Consider the following 27,283-nt stretch of genomic DNA (forward strand, 5'->3'; position numbering starts at 1 on the left):
AAAACCACACCCTCCTGGCACCCCAGGCAGGATAAAACAAACGCTCAATACTTGAACGATTTTCAAACAATATATTAACCCAGGTCTGGAAACTATAAAACGGTGTGGCGATGACTTCGTCCTTTTCCTGTGGCGTGTTCGCAGGGACAGTGGTCTGTTTTATCTGTCCACTCTGGCACAAAGCCAGCAGACCCAGATTGCCGTCTGTGTGTGTTGGGGGGATGAAGGCAAGAAAACATATGGGTTGGCCAGGGGTTGTTTGGCAACAGAACTGAACCTTTAGGCAATGCAAGCCCACCAATTACACTCTTTCAGAGATCTTTCATACATGGTATGTATATGTTTGTTTCTTTATTGTTCATTTTTTACAAGATTCCCTGATGGTCGGCAAGGAGGGGGATGCCGAGGAACATAGAAACCTTTGATGGAGATGCCAGTAGTTGTAATGTCCGTTGGGGGAAAAACAGTTTAAAAATAATGTGCCCAGTCTGAATTGAAGAGGGGTGGAGAGCCTAGCCCTGTCAGTTTGTGTGTTGGTCGGTTGGTTTATTTGCTTGCTGGGTTGTTTGAGTCCAAACACCCCCCCCCCACCCTCTCCCCTTCCCGGAGTGCTTCACAAACTTGCCGGACAAGCTCTGTGCTGGGGTACAGGTGGTCTCCTCTCTGGAAAGAGACAAAAGGGAAAATATATCAACTAGCAGGCTGGGGCAGCAGATTTAGGGACACAGATCAAGCCTAGTCATGGACTAAATAGCATACTCAATTGAACGTGGTTAATCTGTGTTCGGGAAACCGTCCCATAATTTCCAAAGCAAGGCTGTCATACATAATGACACATATTCAACATACATTTATTCTATATGACTCCAATTCTGCTAGCGGCTCAGGGGACTGACTGACCTATGTGAGCTTCTTGGCTTTGTTGTAGAGTGAGTCCACCACTTTGCTCATGTTCTGAATGGTCTCCAGGGCCGCCTCATACGTTGTGTCTACTGCAGGCTCATCGAAGATGATCAGCACACCCAAAAATGGTCCAAAAATACCTAGAGAGAAGGAGGTGGAGGGATGGTGTCAAGTAGGTACAGAGTAAAGGCAAAAAAAACTTAGACCTAAAAAATGTGATTGTCTTCCTTTAACTTGAAGTTAATTATTACATTTTCCCAACAACTATGGGACTAATATGAGGGAGGAGGACATCTGGATTTAAACTCCCCTATGTATTTATTTGGAAAGTAAAGCTAAAAGTTTTAATTTGGCTCTATGCTCCAGGATTTTAGATTGGTCGGCAGGTTTTAGCTTCACTGTCCAAATAAATACATAGAGAAGTGTCTGTGTTCACATTTTTCATTATCATAGACACCTACCGTGAAATTTTGTGTCAAGAATCATCTGTGACAAGTTCCTCTCGACATCTCCCTGTGTAGAAGTGAAGAAACCAAATCAACACATCTTAACACACACGCTCACCATGAATGGAGTAAAAAGAACACCAATCATTTTTTTTTACATTAATGCATCCGTAAACATTAGAGCACATTTTTAAGGAAGGAAACGGGCAAGGCAAAATAACAAAAATAAGTGAAAGATGTGCTGACACCATTTAATGTCCTAATAGTGGAATAAGCTATGACTTTCTTTAGAGAGTTTTATGAGGGTGGAAATGTGTTCTATCTGTGGGGAAACAGAACAACACTTGTCAGTGGTCTGGAACACAAGCTCAACAAAGCAAAACAAATACTATACAAAATTCTACAAATATTACTTTTACAAACACAGCAATTTGAACTTTACACTTTACAAATCCTTAAAGAACTTTACAAGACAAAATATCCAAGCTGAACAAAGCTAAACAAATACTAGCCTTTTACAAATAGCCGTGCTACAAATTCCCTGCCAGTAACCTATCAGCATCTCACAACCTTTTCAAGCTGCTCACTCCACTTCCCATAACCCACAACCCTAGTGTAACGGATCTCCTCTTCCTCTTCATCCGAAGAGGAGGAGCATGGATTGAACCAAAACGCAGCTTCTGAAGTTGACATATTTATTTACAGAAAAGACGAAAACACGAACTTCACTATAAACTAACAAAACAACAAAACGGAGTAGACAAACCTGGACATGCGAACTTACATAAAACGCAGAACTCACGAACAGGAAAATTACTACACAAAAGACCGAACGTACAAACAAACCGAGAACAGTCCCGTGTGGCGTAACATACAAACACTGACACAGGAGACAACCACCCACAAACAAACAGTGTGAAAACACCTACCTTAATATGACTCTCAATCAGAGGAAATGAAAAACACCTGCCTCTAATTGAGAGCCATATTAGGTCACCCTTTAAACCAACATAGAAACAGAAAACATAGACTGCCCACCCAAACTCACGTCCTGACCAACTAACACATACAAAACTAACAGAAAACAGGTCAGGAACGTGACATAACCCCCCCCTCAAGGTGCGAACTCCGGGCGCACCAGCACAAAGTCTAGGGGAGGGTCTGGGTGGGCATCTGACCACGGTGGTGGCTCAGGCTCTGGGCGAGGTCCCCACCCCACCATAGTCAATCCCAGCTTACTTCTCCCCCTCAGAATGACCACCCTCCTATTCCACCCACCTAAAAGAAGAGGCAACACCAAAATAAGGGACAGCTCCGGGACAAGGTAGCTCAGGACAGAGAGGTAGGTCAGGATAGAGAGGTAGCTCAAGATAGAGAGGTAGCTCAGGATAGAGGGGCAACTCCGGACTGAAGGGCAGCTCCGGACAGAGAGAGAGCTCTGGACTGAGTGGCAGTTCTGGATACATGGCAGCTCTGGACTGGCTGACGGCTCTGGACGCTCATGGCTGGCTGACGGCTCTGGACGCTCATGGCTGGCTGACGGCTCTGGACGCTCATGGCTGGCTGACGGCTCTGGACGCTCATGGCTGGCTGACGGCTCTGGACGCTCATGGCTGGCTGACGGCTCTGGACGCTCATGGCTGGCTGACGGCTCTGGACGCTCATGGCTCACTGGCGGCTCTGGACGCTCATGGCTCACTGGCGGCTCTGGCAGATCCTGTCTGGTTGGCGGCTCTGGCAGATCCTGTCTGGTTGGCGGCTCTGGCAGATCCTGTCTGGTTGGCGGCTCTGGCAGATCCTGTCTGGTTGGCGGCTCTGGCAGATCCTGTCTGGTTGGCGGCTCTGGCAGATCCTGACTGACGAATGGCTCTAGCGGCTCCTGACTGACTAACGGCTCTGACGGCTCGGGACAGACGGGCGGCTCTAATGGCTCGGGACAGACGGATGGCTCAGACGGCGCTGGGGAGACGGATGGCTCAGACGGCGCTGGGGAGACGGATGGCTCAGACGGCGCTGGGGAGACGGATGGCTCAGATGGCGCTGAGGAGACGGATGGCTCAGATGGCGCTGCGGAGACGGATGGCTCAGATGGCGCTGCGGAGACGGATGGCTCAGATGGCGCTGCGGAGACGGATGGCTCAGACTGATCCTGTCTGGCGGAAGGCTTTGGCTGCTCCTGTCTGGCGGAAGGCTCTAGCGGCTCCTGTCTGGCGGAAGGCTCTAGCGGCTCCTGTCTGGCGGAAGGCTCTAGCGGCTCCTGTCTGGCGGAAGGCTCTGTAGGCTCATGGCAGACGGGCGGCTTTGCAGGCTCATGGCAGACGGGCGGCTTTGAAGGCTCAATACAGACGGGCAGTTCATGCGGCGCTTGGCAGACGGACAGTTCAGGCGCCGTTGGGCAGACGGCAGACTCTGGCCGGCTGAGACGCACTGTAGGCCTGGTGCGTGGTGCCGGAACTGGAGGCACCGGACTGGAGACACGCACTTCAAGCCTAGTGCGGGGAGCAGGGACAGGGCACACTGGACTCTCAAAGCGTACTATTTGCCTGGTGCGTGGTACCGGCACTGGTGGCACCGGGCTGAGGGCACGCACATCAGGACGAGTACGGGGAGAAGGAACAGTGTGTACAGGGCTCTGGAGACGCACAGGTGGCTTAGTGCGTGGTGCCGGAACTGGAGGCACTGGGCTGGAGACACGCACCATAGGAAGAGTGCGTGGAGGAGGAACAGGGCTCTGAAAACGCACTGGAAGCCTGGTGCGTGGTGTAGGCACTGGTGGTACTGGGCTGGGGCGGGGAGGTAGCGCCGGAAATACCGGACCGTGCAAGCGTACTGGCTCCCTTGAGCATTGAGCCTGCCCAACCTTACCTGGTTGAATGCTCCCCGTCGCCCGACCAGTGCGGGGAGGTGGAATAACCCGCACCGGGCTATGTAGGCGAACCGGGGACACCATGCGTAAGGCTGGTGCCATGTAAGCCGGCCCGAGGAGACGCACTGGAGACCAGACGCGTTGAGCCGGCCTCATGACACCTGGCTCAATGCCCAATCTAGCCCTACCAGTGCGGGGAGGTGGAATAACCCGCACCGGGCTATGCACACGTACAGGAGACACCATGCGCTCTACTGCGTAACACGATGTCTGCCCGTACTCCCGCTCTCCACGGTAAGCCTGGGAAGTGGGCGCAGGTTTCCTACCTGCCCTCGGCCCACTACCTCTTAGCCCCCCCCCAAGACATTTTTGGGGTCTCTTCTCGGGCTTCCAGCCACGTCTCCTTGCTGCCTCCTCATACCACCGCTCTTGGGCTCTCGCTGCCTCCATCTCCTCACGAGCGCGGCGATATTCCCCAATGTGAGCCCAGTGTCCTTTTCCCTCCAATACTTCCTCCCAAGTCCATGAGTCCTGATTTCTTGGCCGCTGCTCAAACTTGCGCTGCTTGGTTCTGGATTGGTGGGTGGTTCTGTAACGGATCTCCTCTTCCTCTTCATCCGAAGAGGAGGAGCATGGATTGAACCAAAACGCAGCTTCTGAAGTTGACATATTTATTTACAGAAAAGACGAAAACACGAACTTCACTATAAACTAACAAAACAACAAAACGGAGTAGACAAACCTGGACATGCGAACTTACATAAAACGCAGAACTCACGAACAGGAAAATGACTACACAAAAGACCGAACGTACAAACAAACCGAGAACAGTCCCGTGTGGCGTAACATACAAACACTGACACAGGAGACAACCACCCACAAACAAACAGTGTGAAAACACCTACCTTAATATGACTCTCAATCAGAGGAAATGAAAAACACCTGCCTCTAATTGAGAGCCATATTAGGTCACCCTTTAAACCAACATAGAAACAGAAAACATAGACTGCCCACCCAAACTCACGTCCTGACCAACTAACACATACAAAACTAACAGAAAACAGGTCAGGAACGTGACACCTAGTGGTACAATAAACTGGCCTCTCAAACATGTGTGACCTGGGTTGCTAAGGGGTACATTGTTTGTGGGCAAGACACCTGACAGTTCTTCTGACTGTGCAGGCCAGTGTCTGTTCACTCCTCTGAGGGGACTTGTGGGATGGAGTGCGTGCAGAACTGAGTTGTTGTTGTTATTGTTGTAACGTGTGCGTGTGTTTACTATTTACTGTTGGTAGTAGATAATAATTGTTTGCTTATACAGTCCTTTATATTTATACAGTCCTTACCAGTCCTCTTGCTGTGCTAATAGTGTACAGCCTATTCATTACTGCTTATCTCCTGTATTACAAAACCACATCCTTCCCACATCTATTCCCTGTCTGCTGTGAGTGTGTACAGCAATAAAGTTCCCTTGTGTGTAACTGAGGTTGCCTCATTCCCCTCTTACCGGGGGAGGTGCTAGCGGGTCACAGATCAGCCCAAGAATTTTACAAGAACAAATCCTAGTCCTGGACTGGAAAGCATGCGCCCACCCTCCACAAAATGCTCAGCTGTAAGCTCACCTGTACCCTGGAGAAAGGCTCGATGACACGGATGAGGTTCTGTTCAAGCAGGTTGTCATAGAGCGTGGTCAAGTGTGTGCTTATGATGGAGTCGTCTCTCAACTCACCTCTGTACTCTGTCAGGGCCTGGAGAGAGGGGGGATAGAGCTAAGAAATGGGGAAAATAGAAGGATATAGATAGGAGGGGAGAAAGTAAAGATTTAGCAAAAGAGGGGGATAGAAAGAGAGGAAGAGTAAAACAGGTGTTAAGGAACCTACAATATGGGATAAACAATGCAAGGGATAAAAACAGCAAATGAAAAAATGCATCTGTGCATCAATGTTATTCAGTGCTATTCAGATCACTCAACATGCTCTTTACCTTTTCAAAATCGTCCAGCGACCAGTTATTGCTGGCCTGCGCCACGCATTTCAGAGAGTCTGTCTCCCGGCGTGCCGCAAGGCTAGCTTTCCACTGACGAGACCCTGGACCTCCTCAGGACTACAACAAGACAACAGGTTACTCATTCAAGACATCAACTTTCCTCTTAAGCTCTTATCCACACATAACCAACTCCATAACTAACTGTTGTGCTGCATATTTACTAAAATTCCAAAGTTATATCATGCGTAAGTATAGTGAGTACACATTGGTCATCATTACACACAACATATAGAGTTGAGCGTTCAGCTGCTTACAGATTGAGCATGATTTTGCAGAGCAGCATGTATTTGAGAGCGGTGATCGCTCTGGGATGGTCGATGGAGTCGTAGCCTTCGAAGGCCTCGTAGAAGTAAGAGTAGGCAGTCTTCCAGTCCTCCTCTGCTGCGTGGATGATCCCTGTAGGGGTGGAGGGGTGAGGAGGCTATCAACCTACTCAAATCTGGACCTCAAGTCCTGTTGCAATGCTGATTGTCATGCTTGCTCTCTAATCAGGGATTGATTTAGACCCAGGACACCAGCTGAGCGCAATAAGGTAAACATGGAAATCAGAGGTACAACTGGACTCAATATCTCAACACTGCATGGCCACCTCTGTACAACCAGAAAAAGTCAACCTACAGCTGTGTCTAGTTAGGACCCAGGCCTTTATGCTTGGTGGATGTGGAAGAGCTGATGCCCTACCACTTTAAAAGGATTTAAATATAAATTATAAAATGTCTAAAAATCACTGAATTTATAAAACTGCAGAAGCCACTCCTACACAGTGGACATAAGAATGAACTAGTGGTGGGTGTTGTAGGGGAGGCGAATGGAGAGTAGCGGACCTGACTGCATGTCCAGGGCGGCCTGTAGCTTGGGCGGGCAGTAAATGCCGTTGGCGGTGGTGCGTGCAGAGGTGAGGGCAGCTCGGGCCTTGGGCAGGTTGCTGAGGCCGTGGTACGTCTTACTCTCCAGCAGCTGTACCTCCACCAGCAGGGCCTTGTCATCCATTTTCTTCAGCTCCTGGAGTAGCTGGGTGCCTGTGGGAGAGAGGGATGGAAGGAGGGAGGGATGGAGAGAAAGGGAGAGACATGAATGAGTACACCAAGCCAGAGTTGGCAGATATGAAGGGCATTTTTTTAAGTACTATAATTGGGACTGGTCAACTGAAGTGTATAAAACAGAGTTAACATGTATCTGCTGTGCACCAACTGTAATCATATTCTGCTCTTTTTGTTGTGATTAATATTTTTTTGTTTCTGTACAAACAAAAAACGCACCTAGATGAAGCGCCTCCTGATACCGCTTTGTGTCAAAATACAGAGATGAGACGAGCCTGGAGAGAGAGAGACAAAGTCAAGGATACCACCACCTCTGAAATCATCTAAAATAATCATCACCACCAGAGGTCGGTTTTAAGAAAGAAAATTCTAAAATTGTTCAATTGGAATTTCAACTCAATTCCCAAATTGACATAATTGAAATGTGTCATCAAGATCCACCAATGGCCCTAGCAGCAAGAACTGCAGCGCTACATAGAGCGAAATAGACTCAAGAACCCTAAGACGGGCTTAATCTCCATCCACTGTAAACCATTTAGTGAGGCGAACCAAACCCATCATGTCAGTGCTCCCGCTCAGCTCTCTTCCAGTGGGGTCCCCTCTTCCACTCCTCACCTCCAGGGCCTGTCTGAGGAATGTTCTCTTCTCAGCCATGGCCCACTCAATGTACTCCAGACACAGCTCCACCTCCTGGCCTGTAGCTGCCTCCATGTCCAGAAACAGCTCCAGCAGCGAGCGCACCAGCCGCGCCGCCTTGGCCTTGCTGATGGAATTCAGAAACGGCCGCACATACTTCAGGAGACCGCCCAGCTCTGAGGGACCCAGACAGCAAATTGGAAGGGATCAGTTAAAGCAAGCCAAGGTGAGGAACAGAAACACTAATGTTGATCACAATGACTAGGTATTTGGGATGCAAGGTGATTTGTAGATAAGTAATTCTGGGCAGTCCGCATGCAATGTAATCAAATCTCAAACTTGTCACCGTCACTCAACATTATAGAAAAAGTTAATTTCCACAGCATTAAAACTAGTCAGTTTTAGTGTTGCACGGTATACCCAGGGGCGAAAATCTGATATCAACTTTCGAGGGGACAATTACATTAAATTCTCAAGAGCAATTCCTGAAGGGGACACCAAAATTAGTGCTGTAACACAGCCTACATTGTAATATGTTAAATTGAGGAACCATAATCACTACTACTGGATAATTGATAGGTAGTTAACTGAAGGGTTGTCCCAAATTGTTCAAATGTTTAAATCATTATAATAGTACTACTACAAATAATAGTTATAGCAGTGTTCCTTATCAGTCCACTATGTTTGCAGGTGTTTGTATTTACAACCAGCAATACCAAGAAAGGCCATTAGGTGGCAATGGTACTGTACACTGTTTATGGGTGCAGTTTTCGTAAATACAATGAGCATGGTGTGATCTCATCTAACATAATCTCCATTGAGAACCATCAAAGTTTGTCTCAGTATTGAATTTACCTTTTCATTTGACTTTCTGATACATTTATATAGTCATTAAATATGTGCCACTGACCTGAATCTACTACAATAGCTTTACAAGAACAAAAAGCTCAAAATAAGTACAGTTCTAAAAGTGAAAGAACTACTTCAATGAATAACCCAAATAAATCAACCAAAATATCCTTCAAAAATACTTATTTATTGTTCAGTCAGTGTCTCAACTCTTCAAACAAAAGCTATGGACAAGTATGTCACAAAGTAAGCCATTTTAAATAAAATAACAAAATAAAAGTGTACTGTCATGTACTAAAAACTACTAAACAAAAGAACAAATTTACTATATACCAGGGGTTCTCAAACAGGGGTCTGTAGACCCCTAGGGGTCCCTGGTGTAACTGCAAGGGGTCCGTGAAATAAAAAAGTATAATGAACATATTCAGTACCACAAGGTTTCCAGTAACTTTACATATAATATAGAGGGGGTGGGGGTCCCTGAGGACTGCTCAAAACCTTGCCTGCCTTGCCTCAAAATATGCAGGGGTTCCAGTACCCAAAAAAGGCTGAGAACCACTGCTATACACACTACTGAACCGAACATATATTTGCGGGTTTCAATGCATCCAACAAATTGCTGGCAGATAATTTCCCTCGAGACTGTCCAGCCTGTACATTACAGACAACTATGCCATTCAGTCCCTCTTGGCCCAAGCTAGCCCGTATCCAAGTCTTCATCCTGCGGAGTGGACTGAAACTCCTCTCAGCCTCACATGAAGACATTGGCACCACAAACAAAATTCTGATCAGCACCTCAACTTGGTGAAACAACCCCTTGCACCTCCACTGGAAGCCTCCTTGAGGACCTCTGCAGCCTCTCCACTGCTGCTACAGTGGTATTTGTTGCGAAAGAGAGAGGCAACTGCACTGAAAGAGAATCTATGTTCAGCTCAGGGTACTGATCTAGAGACTCATCCAACTCCCCCGTGAGAAGCGCTCTTTCCAACTTTTGTAGGACGTTTAGACTGTCCTGGTCAAAACGGTCACCAAACTGAACCTCCACACCATCCAACACTTTTAAAAAATTCTGCCCTATAGTGATCCACTGCTTTTCCAGCAAATCGTCTTGAGTGTGTCTCAATGGACTCAATCAATGTTGTTGCTTTCTAATACAGTGCAAGGTAGCTTTCGTCATTTCTCTTGCCACTAAGAGATGACCGCACACACACTCGACTGCAGCCTGCATACCAGAGACAGTCTGAGTTTTCTTCTGCAGTGAAATGTTAAAGGATTCAAGCTCTCCAAGAACAGCAGAGGCAAGTGTGGGGCACAACACAGTCTTGCCTATGCTGAAGTGCTCAAATAAGCCACTGGCAGTTGAAGCTGTCTTGGATGCAGTTTTTGCCATCTCCTCTAGGCTGCTTAGTACCCACTCATACTGCCCTAGCACAGCTCTATTAGCAGTATTCCGCACAGCCCACCTTGTTGGACATAGGGGTTTTAGGGTGGTCAGATGTGCATCGTCAGACGTGGCAATTGATTCAAACATGCTCTTAAACTTTCCTGACTGGCCATAGAGGACACCTAACTGATTGACCCAAGGGAATCCCGGATCAGTGTGGAGGCTGAGCAGCCAGCCTGTGTAATCAGATTTACACAGTGTGCTCCACAATGCACATAGAGGGCTAATGGCTGCTGCCTCCTCACAATTGCTAGTGCACCTGTGTATTTTCCTGCCATGTTTGAGGCACCATCGTAACTCTGCCCACGTAAGCCAGACATGGGCAAATTGAGCCTCAACACATCAGTTGCTACTTTCGCAATGCTCTCGCCTCTTGTCTCAGACACCCTGAATAGCCCAATAAACTCCTATTGAGGGACAAGGTCATGGTTAACATAACACAGGCAGACACTCTCCTGTTCAGCACCAGAGACATCTTGAGTACCGTCAACAATTACTGAAAATGGTACAATCGGAAGAGACCTAATCTCAGCTGCAATGCCTCGAATGACTATTGGCAATGATGTTCAGAATTTCCTTCTGTGCTTTGGGGCCTATGTACATTGTGGTACGCTCTGTTAACCACTTCAGTAAAATGGGATCCTCCCCTAAGTTTCAAAAGCTGGTATAAATTCCCACTGTCATCTGTGGCCTCTAAAAGCTTGTCCCGGTCTTGCCACATGCTGCACTGAACTAACAATTTTCATCAAGCAGTTCATGCCTTGCGTCCTCCTGCCGTTTACCCCACGCGCTGGATAACAGGGCACGATTGGATTTAGCTGGTGTGCTGCTACAGTTACAAAGTTGCGGTGGGTTAGGTAGCTTAGTTGTGCTCTGAATTTTACAATGGATTTTCTCCAGTTCCTAAACCCTGCACTAATGAAGGCAGCATCCGCTTTTTGGCCAAAATATGGCTGGCTTGAAACCCTTGGCTACAGTGCAAACACTCCTTTTAATGATGGTTTATAACGTAGCCAGGGGAAATCGCGAAACCATTTCTCTTGAAACGTCAACACTCACTTGGCAAGAGTTTGCGGTTCTATAAATTGTGGGTGTGGCTGATATGGTTTTGTGCCATCACTAAGGTAACTGGACAATGCTGTGCCACTGTCCCCTATACGGGTGCTGCTGGCAAAAAGGTTGACACCTGGTCCTGCCATGGCTGTGACACTGTCCTCTGAAGTCTCTCTCCCTGGCTCTTTCCCTTTCACCACCCTCACTGACACACAGTCTGTCTCCTGGTAAAGAAATAAGGTTTTTGCCATACTCCTAACTTCCAGTACCCAAAACTACACAATTAATCACAACAGCAAAACCATTGCCTTAAACAAATCTTTGTTCAGTCACCAGTTTAAGTTGAGTGGGGGTATCCATGGCATTGTCCAATTATGTCCCTATTTTACAAGTCTAAAAAAAGAGAACCTTTCATAATGTTGCCAAACAAAGACTCAAACTTACCTGAGACTCCCTGTCTCTGCCAGTCTGTCCCCAGCTCTGCTGTCTATATGCCATCTGTTGCCCGCTCTGCCTAATGACATCATTATGAAACATTTCCATTAGCATGTCACGTCTTTCTTATGAACATTTTATCAACTAGTCTTTGAGATATTAGGCTACTAGGGTTCTTACTTTGCATTGTGGTGTACTGAAAAATGCTCTGATTTCCGTCTTTTTTCTACATAGCTGGCGACATGAAAGCACTTGTGCTGATTATAGACACAGGTTATTTACAATAGGAGACAGATAATAGAAGTTCGCAATCTTTTGAAATTTAGGCGCTATTAAGTGTCTATAATCAAGCACAAGTGCTCTCATTGCATATTATTGAAATAAATAGTTATGTTTACAGTAATTTATTGGGTGGGACAAATCATATTTTTCCCAGATTGGGGGGGGGGGGGGGGGGCGCGTCCCCCCCTAGGATTGCCGCTTATGGGTTTACCGGTACCATGGTACCAAAACATCATGATAACATTTAAGAATACCGTAGTACTGTTTCATTTGATACTACTGACTTTTTCATCCCTACCGATCTAAAGAACCTGCTGGCGTCTGTTATAAAATGTTTATAAAAGTCAGCTTTGTTAATAAATTCAGTTGAATTGAAGCAACAGCCACTAGTCTCTTGTATGGGCAGGTCTAATAATATCCACTTCAATTTCATGCGCATATCACGTGTGGCAGCTGTAATCAGCCAGCACCATCCCCTAGACCCTACCAGCCCTCACTCACCTGCTTCTCTCTGCCCGCTTTTCACTCATGTCTATTCCTCCATCAGTTTTTTAAAATATAATTTTGCCGTGATAGCGAGCAGAGATGCAGACCCAGATGAGTCTTCTGTTACATTTGACATGCAGATCATTATGCATGTATATCCCATGATGTTGGTGGCACCTTAATTGGGGAGGACGGGCTCGTGAAAATGCCTGGAGCCATTCCATTTGTGCCGTTTCAGCCATTATTATGAGCCATCCTCCCTTCAGCAGCCTCCACCGATGTATATTCCTGCCTCTCATTGTTCCTGCCAAATCGCAGGTAGGCTTTTGCAAATATTAGCAAAATCAGACATTCTATGCAGTATTATATTATACACTGAACTGTGCGAAATTAAATTCAATGTGTTGTATTGAGTAGAAGTCTGAATTTCAGTGACAGGTTTTTGGAGAACGTTTCGAAAACGTAAACGCGTCTGGGGACGGGGCGAACAGGATGCTAGGCCACAGATTTTCTTCCACCATGGTATCGCGATACTACTCGGTATAGTGATACTTGGCCTGGTATCGTATTGTTTGCAAAATGTTGGTATCGTGACAAGCCTAGTCAGCATAATTCTCTAGTACAGGTGATGTGTCTACTCTGAGTCTGCACTTATCCACCTGAAATCGGAGGGGATGAGGGAGGGAGGATATGTTACCTGCAGCCTGGCCCGTCTTAGCCAGCAGACCACCCAGCTCCAGGATGCTCTGCTCTTTGACACGCACCGCCTCCTCATCGCTCTCCTGGATGTCCCGCTTTACTGGAACAAACAATAGAAGAATACTTGTTGACATTGGCAGCACAACCTTTTACAGGTAGACCTAGCGTAATAGATGGCAACATCTAGGCTATATGTGAGAAGAAATGTGCAAACTATAATACATGCCATAATCAGTTTTGTTGTCAAATCAGTGGGGATGCTCACTTATAAGTCACTGCTTTCAGTTGACAGCTAGCTGGGGGAAATCATCCCTGGGTCCAACATTGGACATAGTTCGCTAGCAGTCAATGTAACAAAGGCTGAGCCACTATCTGTTGAGCTTCTGCTGTCAATAAATCTGAGTTAGCTGGCTCTACTTACCAACAAAAATGTGTAGCTAGTTAGCTAACATTACTGAAATTACACCGAGGTAAAGACAGTTTCAGGTTGGATATTCAACGGATAGTCACGCTTTCAAACCTCAATACCTTTCAAACCACTTGAGCCACAGACTCCAAATAAGTCTCATGATGTTGGAAAAATTGCGCACAACATTGCACAGGTCTTATTTTCACGATTTGGACATTAATTAGCTTTCCAACACTAATAAACATGTGGAAATGTGAACAGGATTTTGTATTCCTAGTTGAATTAGTTAGGGAGCGTAAACAAAGTACAAACTTTTTTCACATTCAAATTTCAATAGCTCCTTGGTCATGTAACCTACTGACCTCAACCAAGGTTCAGAATGTCCACCGACTACACTTCTATATTGCACACCCTTTAGGTTTGTCCATTTTCATCTCATGATTTTACATTCATTTTTCAAAATGTTAAATTTCAATAGCTCCTTGGTCATGTGACCTACTGACTTCAAACAAGGTTCAGAATGTACACTCAGTGGGCCTACCCATTGCACACCCTTTAGTTAGTCCTTTCCCCCTGCCCTACCCAGCCCACAGCAGAGTTTTGTTTTTGGAGCACAGCACCGCGCCGGCGGCTGGCAACCCGTTCCGTTAATGATCCTTCCGCAGGTTCCTTGTTACGACTTTTACAAATTCCCCAACCCCCGGTACGTCTTTAAACGTTAATAACTCAAACTATAAGTCCAATCGGGATGTTTTTTTTAGCACAATGGCACGCCAAGACCCGCATATCCATGCAACCAAAATCGATTTTGCATCAAATGTAATATAGGATAATCGTGTTAGAAGGTAATGAAAAAAAAGTACTGGGGGCGGGGGGAGGCGGAAAGGACAAACTAAAGGGTGTGCAATGTGTAGGCCCACTGAGTGTACATTCTGAACCTTGTTTGAGGTCAGGTGCTATTGAAGCTATTGAAATTCTATAGCTTACAAAACTCATGTAAAATCATGTGAGATGAAAATGGACAAACAAAAGGGTGTGCAATATAGAAGGGTAGTCAGTGTACATTCTGAACCTTGTTTGAGTCCAGTAGGTCACATGACCAATGAGCTATTGAAATTGGAAACATCGAAAATGAATGTAAAATCATGTGAGATGAAAATGGACAAACAAAAGGTTGTGCTACATATCAGGCTACACAGTGGATATTCTGAAAGTCGTTTGAGGGTCATAAGACTAAGGAGCTACTGAAAGTTGAATATTTTACAATTCTCGTAAAATCTCATGAGATGCAAATGGACAAACACAAGGGTGTGCATGTGTAGGCTCACTGAGTGTACATTATGAACCTTGTTTGAGGTGTGCAGATCACGTCACCAAGGCACTTTTGGAGAAAAAAAATCATAATTTAAAATAGTGTGAGATGTAAACCGACAAAAAAAGTGTGCTATGTGCGTCTATGACATCGGGTTAGCTAGAACCAGTTTTGAAAGTTTTAGGAGTAATGGTTAAAGAGCTATTGAAAATTAAAAATGTTGATTTGTCACCATGTTGATGGTCCCAAACTGCTGTTGGTGGGCGTAAGGGTTAGAAAAAGGCATTAGTCAGATAGCTATCACATTCGCTAACATTTAGCTAGATCTGTAAATAAAAAAAAATGTAGCTAGCTAGATGATTCCAATCTTAACGTATACGTTCCGCTACAGTAGAAGGTTGGAAATGCCTTTTGTTTAGATTAACACAGCCGAGCTGGTGCAAGATATGGCTTAGAAAACGTACCTCAATCAAGGGATATAATATGGAATTGTACTCCGAATTGTCCCATTATTCCACCTACTACATGAGAAGATTGCTACTGCTACTGCCTCCAGTTCATTGCAAAGTGCTGTGTGACGCACTGAAGCCTGCCTAGTTGCCATGCACTTGAATGGTGACAGGGAAGCGTACTTCAATTACCAGTTGAGAGAGAAAATGTGCTATTTGTAATCGTGGCCTTTTTTAATTTTACACAAATTGCCTTTAGAATTGTTGCAAAATAATTGGGCTTATCTAAGCTGTTTGAGCTGTATCAGAAGCTCTCGCGCTACATCGACTGGTATTTCAATCAAAGAATAGGCTAAAATGCACTATTTTTCGTGGCTACTGTTAGCTAGCATGAGAAGAAAAACTTCAGTTTACTTAACTAGCAGTCCAGTACGCATTTCAAAATCATGTTCATTGTTTGAAACCAGAACGTTTCATTACATATGAGGCATGTCTTACCTTGCTTCAAAGTAGCCTAGCCAAAATCCAACCAAATGTGCAGGCAATAATTTTATAAAGACTTCCATATGCCATTGAAACCAGTAGCCTTTCTCTCTCATGTTCTATTGGTTTTCAAATCAACGTACTTTCATTGTCCAGTAGCAAAAGCCAGTGGTATAAAACACTTTAAAGTACTACTTAAGTAGTTTTTTGGGGTAACTTTACTATTTATATTTGACTACTTTTACTTCACTCCTAAAGAAAATGTAAATTTTCTCTGACACCCAAAAGTACTAGTTACATGTTGAGTGCTTAGCAGGACATGAAAATAGTCCAAATTACACACTTATCAAGAGAACACATGGTCATCCCTACTACCTCTGATCTGGCAGACTCACTAAACACAAATGCATCATTTGTAAATTATATCTGAGTGTTGGAGTGTACCCCTGGCTATCTGTACATTTTAAAAACAAGGAAATGGTGCAATTTGCTTTGCTTAATTTAAAGGAATTTAAAATGATTCATACTTTTGGTACATTTAGAACCAAATACTTTGACTTTTACTCAAGTAGTATTTACTGGTTGACTTTTACTTGAGTAACTTTCTATTAAGGTATCTAAGGTATATTAACTGTCTAGGACTGGGGTGCCGCTAGCGGCACTCCTCCCACATTCCACTGAAAAGCCAGGGCGCGAAATTCAATTTTTTTTTTTTTTTTAAATATTTAACTTTCACACATTAACAAGTCCAATACAGCTAATGAAAGATACAGATCGTGTGAATCCAGCCAACATGTCCGATTTTTAAAATGTTTTACAGGGAAGACACAATATGTAAATCTATTAGGTAAACACCTTAGCAAAAGAGACCATTTTTTCTTTGTCCACCAACACCACTAGCTATCACCAATTCGGCTAAACTAAGATATTGATAGCCACTAACCAAGAAAAAACCTCCTCAGATGACAGTCTGATAACATATTTATGGTATAGGATAGGTTTTGTTAGAAAAATGTGAATATTTCAGGTAGATATCATAGTTTACAATTGCACCCACCGTCACAAATCGACTAGAATAAATAGATAGAGCAACGTGTCTTACCTAATTACTAATCATAAAACATTTCGTAAAAATACACAGCATACACTAATCGAAAGACACAGATCCTGTGAATACAGACAATATTTCAGATTTTCTAAGTGTCTTACAGCGAAAACACAATAAATCGTTATATTAGCATACCACATGTGCAAACATTACCCCAGCATTGATTCTAGCCAAAGAGAGCGATAACGTCAACATCGCCAAAAGATATTAATTTTTTCACTAACCTTCTCAGAATTCTTCAGATGACACTCCTGTAACATCATATTACAACATACATATACAGTTTGTTCGAAAATGTGGATATTTAGCCACCAAAATCGTGGTTATACAATGAGAAAAGTAGCCGAGCTGGTCAGAAAATGTCGGACGCAATATTAGACAGTGATCTAGTCGTATACATAAATACTCATAAACGTGACTAAAAAATATAGGGTGGACAGCGATTGATAGACAATTTAATTCTTAATACAATCGCTGATTTACATTTTTTAAATTATCCTTACTTTTCAATACAGTTTGCGCCAAACGAAGCTACACGAAACAAAATGGCGGTATTAGCGATTAACATTTTTCGACAGAAACACGATTTATCATAATAAATTGATCTTACTTTGAGCCGTTCTTCCATCAGAATCTTGGGCAAAGAATCCTTTCTTGGGTCTAATCGTCTTTTGGTCGAAAGCTGTCCTCTTGCCATGTCGAAATGCCCACTGCGTTCGGCATGAACTGAAAACGTGCCCAGAGCTTGAAATTGTCTCAGAAATAAATGTCCCAAAATCGCACTAAACGGATATAAATTGCTATAAAACGGTTTAAATTAACTACCTTATGATGTTTTTAACACCTATTACAAGTAAAAACATGACCGGATAAATATTACTGGCTACACTAATGCTTGGAAAAATAGTAGGTCGGTGTCCACCGCGCGTCCGACGCAGCTGGAAAAGAGTTACTTCCTACACGTTGATCTGTTTTATAGAGGCTGTGATTGCGCAATCGACACCATTCAAAGCGTCATCACGTAAAGACATCCAGGGGAAGACGTAAGCAGTGTCTGTATCCTCATAGCATTTACGGGGACCTTTAAACTGACTCCAGATCAGGGGCCAAGATGTGTGAAATCTGACTCCATGTCAGGGAAATTGCTGTAGAATGAGTTCTGTTCCACTCAGAGACAAAATTTCAACGCCTATAGAAACTAGAGACTGTTTTCTATCCAATAATAATAATAATATGCATATTGTACGAGCAAGAATTGAGTAGGAAGCCGTTTAAAAATTACACGATTTCCAGAAAAAGTGACAACAGCACCCCCTATCCCAAAAAGGTTAAGGGTTTGGCCGGGGTAGGCCGTCATTGTAAATAAGAACTTGTTCTTAACCAACTTGCCTAGTTAAATTTAAAAAATACATCTATACTTTTACTCAAGTATGACAATTGTATACTTTTTCCACCACTGGCAAAGACACACTCCTAGTCATATTGGTCACCAATGCTAGTTGTTGCATAGGCCTATTTAGATCTCCCCTCTTTCTACATTTCTAACGGATATCTTCCTCTCTGTCAAATGAAACCGCACACAATGGTATTTTTCGCAAATTGTATTATGGAACATACTATTTAATGGAGCGTGTAGTGGCCTAGAGTAAGCCTAGACTATAGGATATATCTGAGCCTACATTTCTTCACACAGGAAAACGTTGGCCCTTTATAAACACATTTCATGCAATTCTACAACACTTAACTGGAAAAATGTGTAATATGACATCCATCTAACTTGGAGGAAATTATTGTCCAAAAAACAAACAAAAGTGGCACTGACAAGGATATGGCCAAAGTTCTCCGCTGGTGCGTTAAACTAAGTTGAGAATTTTGATAACTAAAAGACAGATTGGAGACCCTGTGACTTTTTCCACATTTTGCTACGTTACAGGCTTATTCTCAAATGGATTAAATTGTAATTTTTCATAAATGTTTGAAAAAACTAAAACAAAACTGAAATATCACAATTACATAAGTATTCAAAACCCTTTAGTCAGTTGAAGCACCTTTGGATGCGATTACAGCCTCGAGTCTTCTTGGGTATGACACTACAAGCTTGGCACACCTGTATTTGGGGAGTTTCTCCCATGGGCTCCCGAGTGGTGCAGCAGTCTAAGGCACTGCAACTCAGTGCTTGAGGCATCACTACAGACCCTGGTTCGATTCCAGGCTGTATCACAACCGGCCGTGATTGGGAGTCCCATAGGGCGGCGCACAATTGGCCCAGGTTAGTGTTGGGCCAGGGTAGGCCGTCATTGCAAATAAGAATTTGTTCATAACTGACTTGCATAGTTCAAAAGGTTATAGTTGAAGTCGGAAGTTTACATACACCTTAGCCAAATACATTTAAACTCTGTTATTCACAATTCCTGACATTTAATCCAAGTAAAAAGACCCTGTCTTAATTAAGTCAGTTAGGATCACCACTTTATTTTAAGAATGTGAAATGTCAGAATAATAGTAGAGAATGATTTATTTCTGCATTTATTTCTTTCATCACATTCCCAGTGGATCAGAAGTTAACATGCACTCAATTAGTATTTGGTAGCATTGCCTTTAAATTGTTTAACTTGGGTCAAATGTTTCGGGTAGCCTTCCACAAGCTTCCCACAATAAGTTGGGTGAATTTTGGCCCATTCATCCTGACAGAGCTGGTGTAACTGAGTCAGCTTTGTAGGCCTCCTTGCTCGCACAAGCTTTTTCAGTTCTGCCCACACATTTTATATAGGATTGAGGTCAGGGCTTTGTGATGGCCACTCCAATTGTTCTTAAGCCATTTTGCCACAACTTTGGAAGTATGCTTGGGGTCATTGTCTATTTGGAAGACCCATTTGAACCAAGCTGTAACTTCCTGACTGATGTCTTGAGATGTTGCGTCAATATATCCACATAATTTTCCTGCCTCATAATGCCATCTAGTTTTGTGACGTGGACCAGTCTCTCCTGCAGCAAAGCACCCCCACAACATGATGCTGCCACCCCCGTGCTTCCCGGTTGGGATGGTGTTCTTTGGCTTGCAAGCCTCCGCCTCCTTCCTCCAAACATAACGATGGTCATTATGGCCAAACAGTTATATTTTTGTTTCATCAGACCAGAGGACATTTCTTCAAAAAGTATTATCTTTGTCCCCATGTGCAGTTGCAAACCGTAGTCTGGCTTTTTTAATGGCGGTTTTGGAGCAGTGGCTTCTTCCTTGCTGAGAAGCTTCTAAATCCATGACATACATTTCTGGAATTTTCCAAGCTGTTTAAAGGCACAATCAATTTAGTGTATGTAAACTTCTGACCCACTGGAATTGTGATTAAGTGAAATAATATGTCTATAAACAATTGTTGGAAAAATTACTTGTATCATGCACAAAGTAGATGTCCTAACCGACTTGCCAAAACTATAGTTTGTTAACAAGAAATTTGTGGAGTGGTTGAAAAACGAGTTTTAATGACTCCAACCTAAGTGTATGTAAACTTCAGACTTCAACTGTAAAAAAAAAAAAAAAAAGATCTGCAGATCCTCTCAAGTTCTGTCAGGTTGGATGGGGAGTGTCACTGCACAGCTATTTTTCGGTCTCTACAGAGATGTTCGATCGGGTTCAAGTCCAGGCTCGGGCTGGGCCACTCAAGGACATTGTGACTTGTCCAGAAGCCACTCCAGCGATGTCTTGGCTTTGTGCTTAGGGTCATTGTGCTGTTGGAAGGTGAACCTTCGCCACAGTTTGAGGTCCTGAGCACTCAGGAGCAGGTTTTCATCAAGGATCTCTGTACTTTGCTCCGTTCCTCTTTCCCTCGATCCTGACTAGTCTCCCAGTCCCGGTCTCTGAAAAACATCCCCAAAGCATTATGCTGCCACCACCATGGTTCGCCGTAGGGATTAGAGGTCGACCGATTATGATTTTTCAACGCCGATACCGATAACGATTATTGGAGGACCAAAAAAGCCGATACCGATTAATTGGACGTTTTTTATTTTATTTATTTGTAATGATGACAATTACAACAATACTGAATGAACACTTATTTTAACTTAATATAATACATCAATAAAATCAATTTAGCCTCAAATAAATAATGAAACATGTTCAATTTGGTTTAAATAATGCAAAAACAAAGTGTTGGAAAAGAAAGTAAAAGTGCAATATGTGCCATGTAAGAAAGCTAACGTTTAAGTTCTTTGCTCAGAACATATGAAAGCTGGTGGTTCCTTTTAATATGAGTCTTCAATATTCCCAGGTAAGAAGTTTTAGGTTGTAGTTATTATAGGAATTATAGGACTATTTCTCTCTATACGATTTGTATTTCATATACCTTTGACTATTGGATGTTCTTATAGGCACTTTAGTATTGCCAGTGTAACAGTATAACTTCCATCCCTCTCCTCGCCGCTACCTGGGCTCGAACCAGGAACACATCAACAACAGCCACCCTCGAAGCAGCATTACCCATGCAGAGCAAGGGGAACAACTACTCCAAGTCTCAGAGCGAGTGACGTTTGAAACGCTATTAGCGCGCACCCCGCTAACTAGCTAGCCATTTCACATCGGTTACACCAGCCTAATCTCGGGAGTTGATAGGCTTGAAGTCATAAACAGCGCAATGCTTGAAGCACAACGAAGAGCTGCTGCCGAAACGCACGAAAGTGCTGTTTGAATGAATGCTTACGAGCCTGCTGGTGCCTACCATCGCTCAGTCAGACTGCTCTATCAAATCATAGACTTAATTATAACATAATAACACACAGAAATACAAGCCTTAGGTCATTAATATGGTCGAATCCGGAAACTATCATCTGAAAAACCAAACGTTTATTCTTTCAGTAAAATACGGAACCGTTCCGTATTTTATCTAACGGGTGGCATCCATAAGTCTAAATATTCCTGTTACATTGCACAAACTTCAATGTTATGTCATAATTACATAAAATTCTGGCAAATTAGTTTGGAATGAGCCAGGTGGCCCAAACTGTGGCATATACCCTGACTCTGCGTGCAATGAACGCAAGAGAAGTGACACAATTTCACCTGGTTAATATTGCCTGCTAACCTGGATTTCTTTTAGCTAAATATGCAGGTTTAAAAATATATACTTCTGTCTATTGATTTTAAGAAAGGCATTGATGTTTATGGTTAGGTACACGTTGGAGCAACGACAGTCCTTTTTCGCTAATGCGCACGGCATCGATTATATGCAATGCAGGACACGCTAGATAAACTAGTAATATCATCAACCATGTGTAGTTATAACTAGTGATTATGATTGATTGATTGTTTTTTATAAGATAAGTTTAATGCTAGCTAGCAACTTACCTTGGCTTCTTACTGCATTCGCGTAACAGGCGGGCTCCTCGTGAGGCAGGTGGTTAGAGCGTTGGACTAGTTAACCGTAAGGTTGCAAGATTGAATCCCTGAGCTGACAAGGTAAAAATCTGTCGTTCTGCCCCTGAACAAGGCAGTTAACCCACCGTTCCTAGGCCGTCATTGAAAATAAGAATGTGTTCTTAACTGACTTGCCTAGTTAAATAAAGGTGTAAAAAAATAAAAAAAATAAAAAAATGTAATGGCAAAATCGGCGTACAAAATTACCGATTTCCGATTGTTATGAATCTTGAAATTGGCCCTAATTAAATCGGCCATTCCGATTAATCGGTCGACCTCTAGTAGGGATGGAGACAGATTTCTTCCAGATTTGACGCTTGGCATTCAGGCCAAATAGTTCAGTATTGGTTTCATCAGATGAGAGAATCTTGTTTTTCATGGGCTGAAAGTCCTTTAGGTACCTTTTGGCAAACTCCAAGCGGGCTGTCATGTGCCTTTTACTGAGGAGTGGCTTCCGTCTGGCCACTGTTTGGTGGAGTGCTGCAGAGAAGGCTGTCCTTCTTGGAGCTTCTCCCATCCCCGCAGAAGAACTCTGGAGCTCTGTCAGAGTGACCATCGTGTTCTTGGTCACCTTCCTGACCAAGGCCCTTCTCCCCCGATTGCGCAGTTTGGCCAGCTCTAGGAAGGCACTGTCGTTCCAAACTTCTTCCAATTAAGAATGACAGAGGCCACTGTGTTCTTGGGGACGTTCAATGCTGCAGAAATGTTTTGGTACCCTTCCCCAGATCTTTGCCTTGACACAATCCTGTCTCAGAGCTCTGCGGACAATTCCTTCGATCTCATGGCTTGGATTTTGCTCTGACATGCAATGTCAACTGTGGGACCTTATATAGACAGGTGTGTGCCTTTCCAAATCATGTCGAATCAATTTAATTTACCACTCCAATCAAGCTGTAGAAACATCAAGGATGATCAATGGAAACAGGATGCACCTGAGCTCAATTTCAAGCCTCATAGCAAAGTGTCTGAATACTTATGTAAATAAAGTTCTGTTTTTGTATTTGTTAAACATTTTAAATATGATATTGAATATCCACCTACTTGAGACCCAAAACTCTGTATATTGGTCATTCTCCAGTCTGAAGGTACAAACTCTGCCTACATGGCGGGGCCCAGGGGGAGCAAATCAAGGAACTGCCCTATAGGCCTACCGCTGGCCAATCGGATGGCTCAGCTAACCAGGTTTGCAGTAACATAGCAGGCATAAAAGAAAGCTACAACAAAGTTGATACTGTGAGATTTCAAGACTTTTAAAACCATGACTAGAGAGACTGTCAACAAATACAGCAAAGAGTGAGTTCATGTTTAAGTTTTTACTAAGCACTGTCAACACTTTCGATTCAACACTTTTATAAGCCATAAAATGTGCATTCTCCCTACTTACATTTGCACTACAAGCAGCACTGCAGCTGCAATGAATGAGTATGAAAGTGTATCGATAGGCTTGCATTGTTATTATTAGGAATATTTTACTTTCTCTGGTCATAGGAGTAACATCATGAATTTGTGCGGTGCGACTCGAGTTTAGCCATCAGCATGAAGACAGTGACCCTTTGTGGTCAGTGGAGAGCGGAGGGATGTTGAGGCAGACCCTCACTTTGTTTCCCTCTCCCGCCGCTGAGACTGACCATCAGAAACAGGCACCATCAGCCCAGTAAAATAGAAAAAAATGTAATTATTTAAATATATGCTCACTCAGCTGTGCTTTAGGAGTAATACAACTGATCTATTGCCAGTGTGATCATATAGCCTACCTCGATTATTTTTTATTTTTTTCTCCAAACTGTTCTGAGAAGAATAACAGTGTATTGGCAGGGCAATTCAAGTAAAGCCAATATGTGGTGATAATGTATAGGTCCTATAGCCTACTGCACATAGTTAAGCAAAAACCATGGTAGAAAATAAAGATTCCTAATTGGGTAGATGTGTATATTTATATAAAAACTGTACATATACAACTTATTACTACAGTACTGTTTTAATTGGTTAATTTTGCATAGGCTCACATTTATTAAAGAAGTAATGTTAAAAAAAATCTGAGTGGTAAATCTCGGCTTGAAATTTGACTCAGAAAGTGATCTTGAATCATAAAAGGTTGGTGACCACTAGCCCACAGGGTCTGTGTAGCAGGCGTCCCTATTCTCACACCCCAAATCCTGGTCACGTCTGTCGAGTCTGCTTCGCAAGCGTTCCTGAAAGTCCCGCGATGTTGCGTCGATGGGTATACGGTTGGAATCACTTCTGTCTGTGTCGGAATCTTCTACCATTTAGCTAGCTAGTAATTATATGCGCAAGCAAAATAGTAGTTAGCTAATGTTACATAGCTAAATGCACAGCATGCTAGCTATCGGTGTCACTGCTGCTGACTCACTGTGACCAATGGGGGAAGCCCGGTACGGTCATTACGCTAAAGTACGGTGGCTAGCAAGCTACTAAGTTACTAGCTAAGTTAGCTAGCTAACTTCTCTAACCCATGGACAGGGACTCTTTTAGCGATAATCTAGACGTCCAAGACACTTGGATACTACAAGTTATGTTGTAGCTATATACTTACCTATTGTTAGGATTTATGTTTATGCACTATAGCCCGCTACCATATTGTTTGAAGATGAATATTGTTTTGTTACACACACACACAAACAATACAGATGTGTAGGTGTGTAAAGACTGATCAACATAGATGGACAGGCTATACAGGCTGTGGTCAATTTGGAGAGGGGAGGGGTGCATATCTCTAAGCCAACCAGGGAGGGTAGAGCACTGGACAATACCATATTAGGAACTGTTTGAGTGTAGAATCGACGGAGACACAAGACGGATCTAATCTACCCAACATCCAGATGCGGACAGAGGAGAGCACTAAGGGACTTGGACAAGTCCGAGTGCCAGCATAGGCTGAGCAAAGTTTATACCGCGCTCAGCCTCTACTATGATAGGCCAACGGACGAGTTGGAACTAAAGCTGTCATAGTATAAAAACTGCTATTTGAGTACATTCCACAGTTCTCTGATCTACCCTGCGCGGTGATACAGTGAACCCGTATATACGAAAATTGCATTTACCATTTATCGCTTGAGTTTAATTAAAATACTTAAAGTATATTCGGTGACTCTGAATCACATTTTGTCCTGATACCAGATTTGAACTGACGCAAATCTCTATCACTATCGAATGTAAAATATCGATAGATGCATTCCGGTCTGAACTGAGAAGAGACTGGGCTCTTTGAAACTCAGCCACTGCCGGGGCTGCCATCTTGCCTCCTCTCAAGACGGCTTGTTTCCGGTCTGTCAATCAACATTCCCCTTCTTTTCCTTTGAAGTTAAATGGCGGTTGCCGCCACCTACTGGACTGGAGTATGTAGCCTGTGTTTCACAGACAGAGAAGGAACCTTGCCTAGTGCCCACTAATGTTGTCTCCTAGGGTAGCAGACTGGTTTCACGAGGCTAGTTATCTCCCTAAAATAAAAGACAAAATGTAACCTCCTAACCTCTCAACACAGGTTCTCCTTGATCTGGGCTATGGACAACTCCCTGCATGTGTAAAGGATAGGAACCACCCCTGTTTCCCAGTGGACCCTTAGTGAGGCTTCTTTTATTGAGAATTTCGGTTGAGAGGTTAGGAGGTTTAAATGTTATATTTTTTATTGTATTTTACTGTGCATTTGAGTTGTAAGGTTACCGCCTGTAGTCGAAAAGCAATGAGTGAAGTCGGGGGAGGTGCATCTCCGACAGCCGAAAGTCGGACCCTGTTGTGGTTTTCTACAGCAAAGGCTCAGATCAACATGTGACAGTGTCAACGTGCCATTGTTTATATTTTTTATTTATTTATAATGTCTAAATAAACATGTTTCTTAACCTTTAACGAGTCACCAACCCGGATCCGGGATCACCCCCCACTCCCCCGCCACTGAGTAGCATAGCTAGCATAGCGTCACAAGTAAATTGTAGCATCTAAATATCATTAAATCACAAGTCCAAGACACCAGATGAAAGATACAGATCTTGTGAATAAAGCCACCATTTCAGATTTTTAAAATGTTTTACAGGGAAGACACAATATGTAAATCTATTAGCTAACCACGTTAGCATAAGACACAATTTTTTTACTCCAACAGTTTTTTCCTGCGTCAGTAGCTATCACTAATTCGACTAAATAAAAATATATATAGCCACTAACCAAGAAACAACTTCATAAGATGACAGTCTGATAACATATTTATGGTATAGCATAGTTTTTTTTTGAAAAATGTGCATTTTTCAGGTATAAATCACAGTTCTACATTGCAGCTGCAATCTGAAATAGTGCTGACGCAGCCAGAACAATTACAGAGACCAACGTCATATAACTAATTACTTATCTTAAAACATTTCAGAAAAATACACAGCGTACAGATATTGAAAGCCCAACATCTGGTGAATCCAAACAATATTTCAGATTTATTAAATGTTTTATAGCGAAAACAAAATGTAGCGCTAAATTAGCATAGCCACGCCAGCCAGAACCAGCTGGGCGCCCCCGACCAGTTCACATGCACGACAGATATATGAAATAACATCGTAAATTGGGTCTTACTATTGCTGATCTTTCATCAGAATGTTGATCAATGTGTCCTTAGTCCTGATGAGTCGTTCAATCCATTCATAATGGCAACTTTCCCTCTTCATTTAGCATATGTACTGGTCGACTGGCCAAAGTAAAAAAAGTCACAGAACGGAACACGGCAAAACTCCCGAAAAAATTCAAATAATCTGATTAAACTATATTGAAAAAACATACATTAAGATGATATGGTCACATGTATCAAACAAACTTCGAGACGGAGATAGTTTTCATCCGTAACGGCAGCAAAACAGTAGACAATCGCACCTCCAAATAGCGCGAATCAGAGAACCGGAAGTTGTCGGTCACGCCAAAGAAATAGGTC

The 27,283-nt window shown here is 43.3% G+C and overlaps 1 pseudogene; it reads right to left on the minus strand.

Moving 5' to 3' along the window:
* Window positions 1-624: 624 nt before the first annotated feature.
* Window positions 625-25,611, minus strand: LOC120051940 (annotated as a pseudogene).
* Window positions 25,612-27,283: the final 1,672 nt, after the last annotated feature.

The sequence above is a fragment of the Salvelinus namaycush genome, chromosome 8 (assembly GCF_016432855.1).
Source record: "Salvelinus namaycush isolate Seneca chromosome 8, SaNama_1.0, whole genome shotgun sequence".
Classification (NCBI taxonomy): domain Eukaryota; kingdom Metazoa; phylum Chordata; class Actinopteri; order Salmoniformes; family Salmonidae; genus Salvelinus; species Salvelinus namaycush.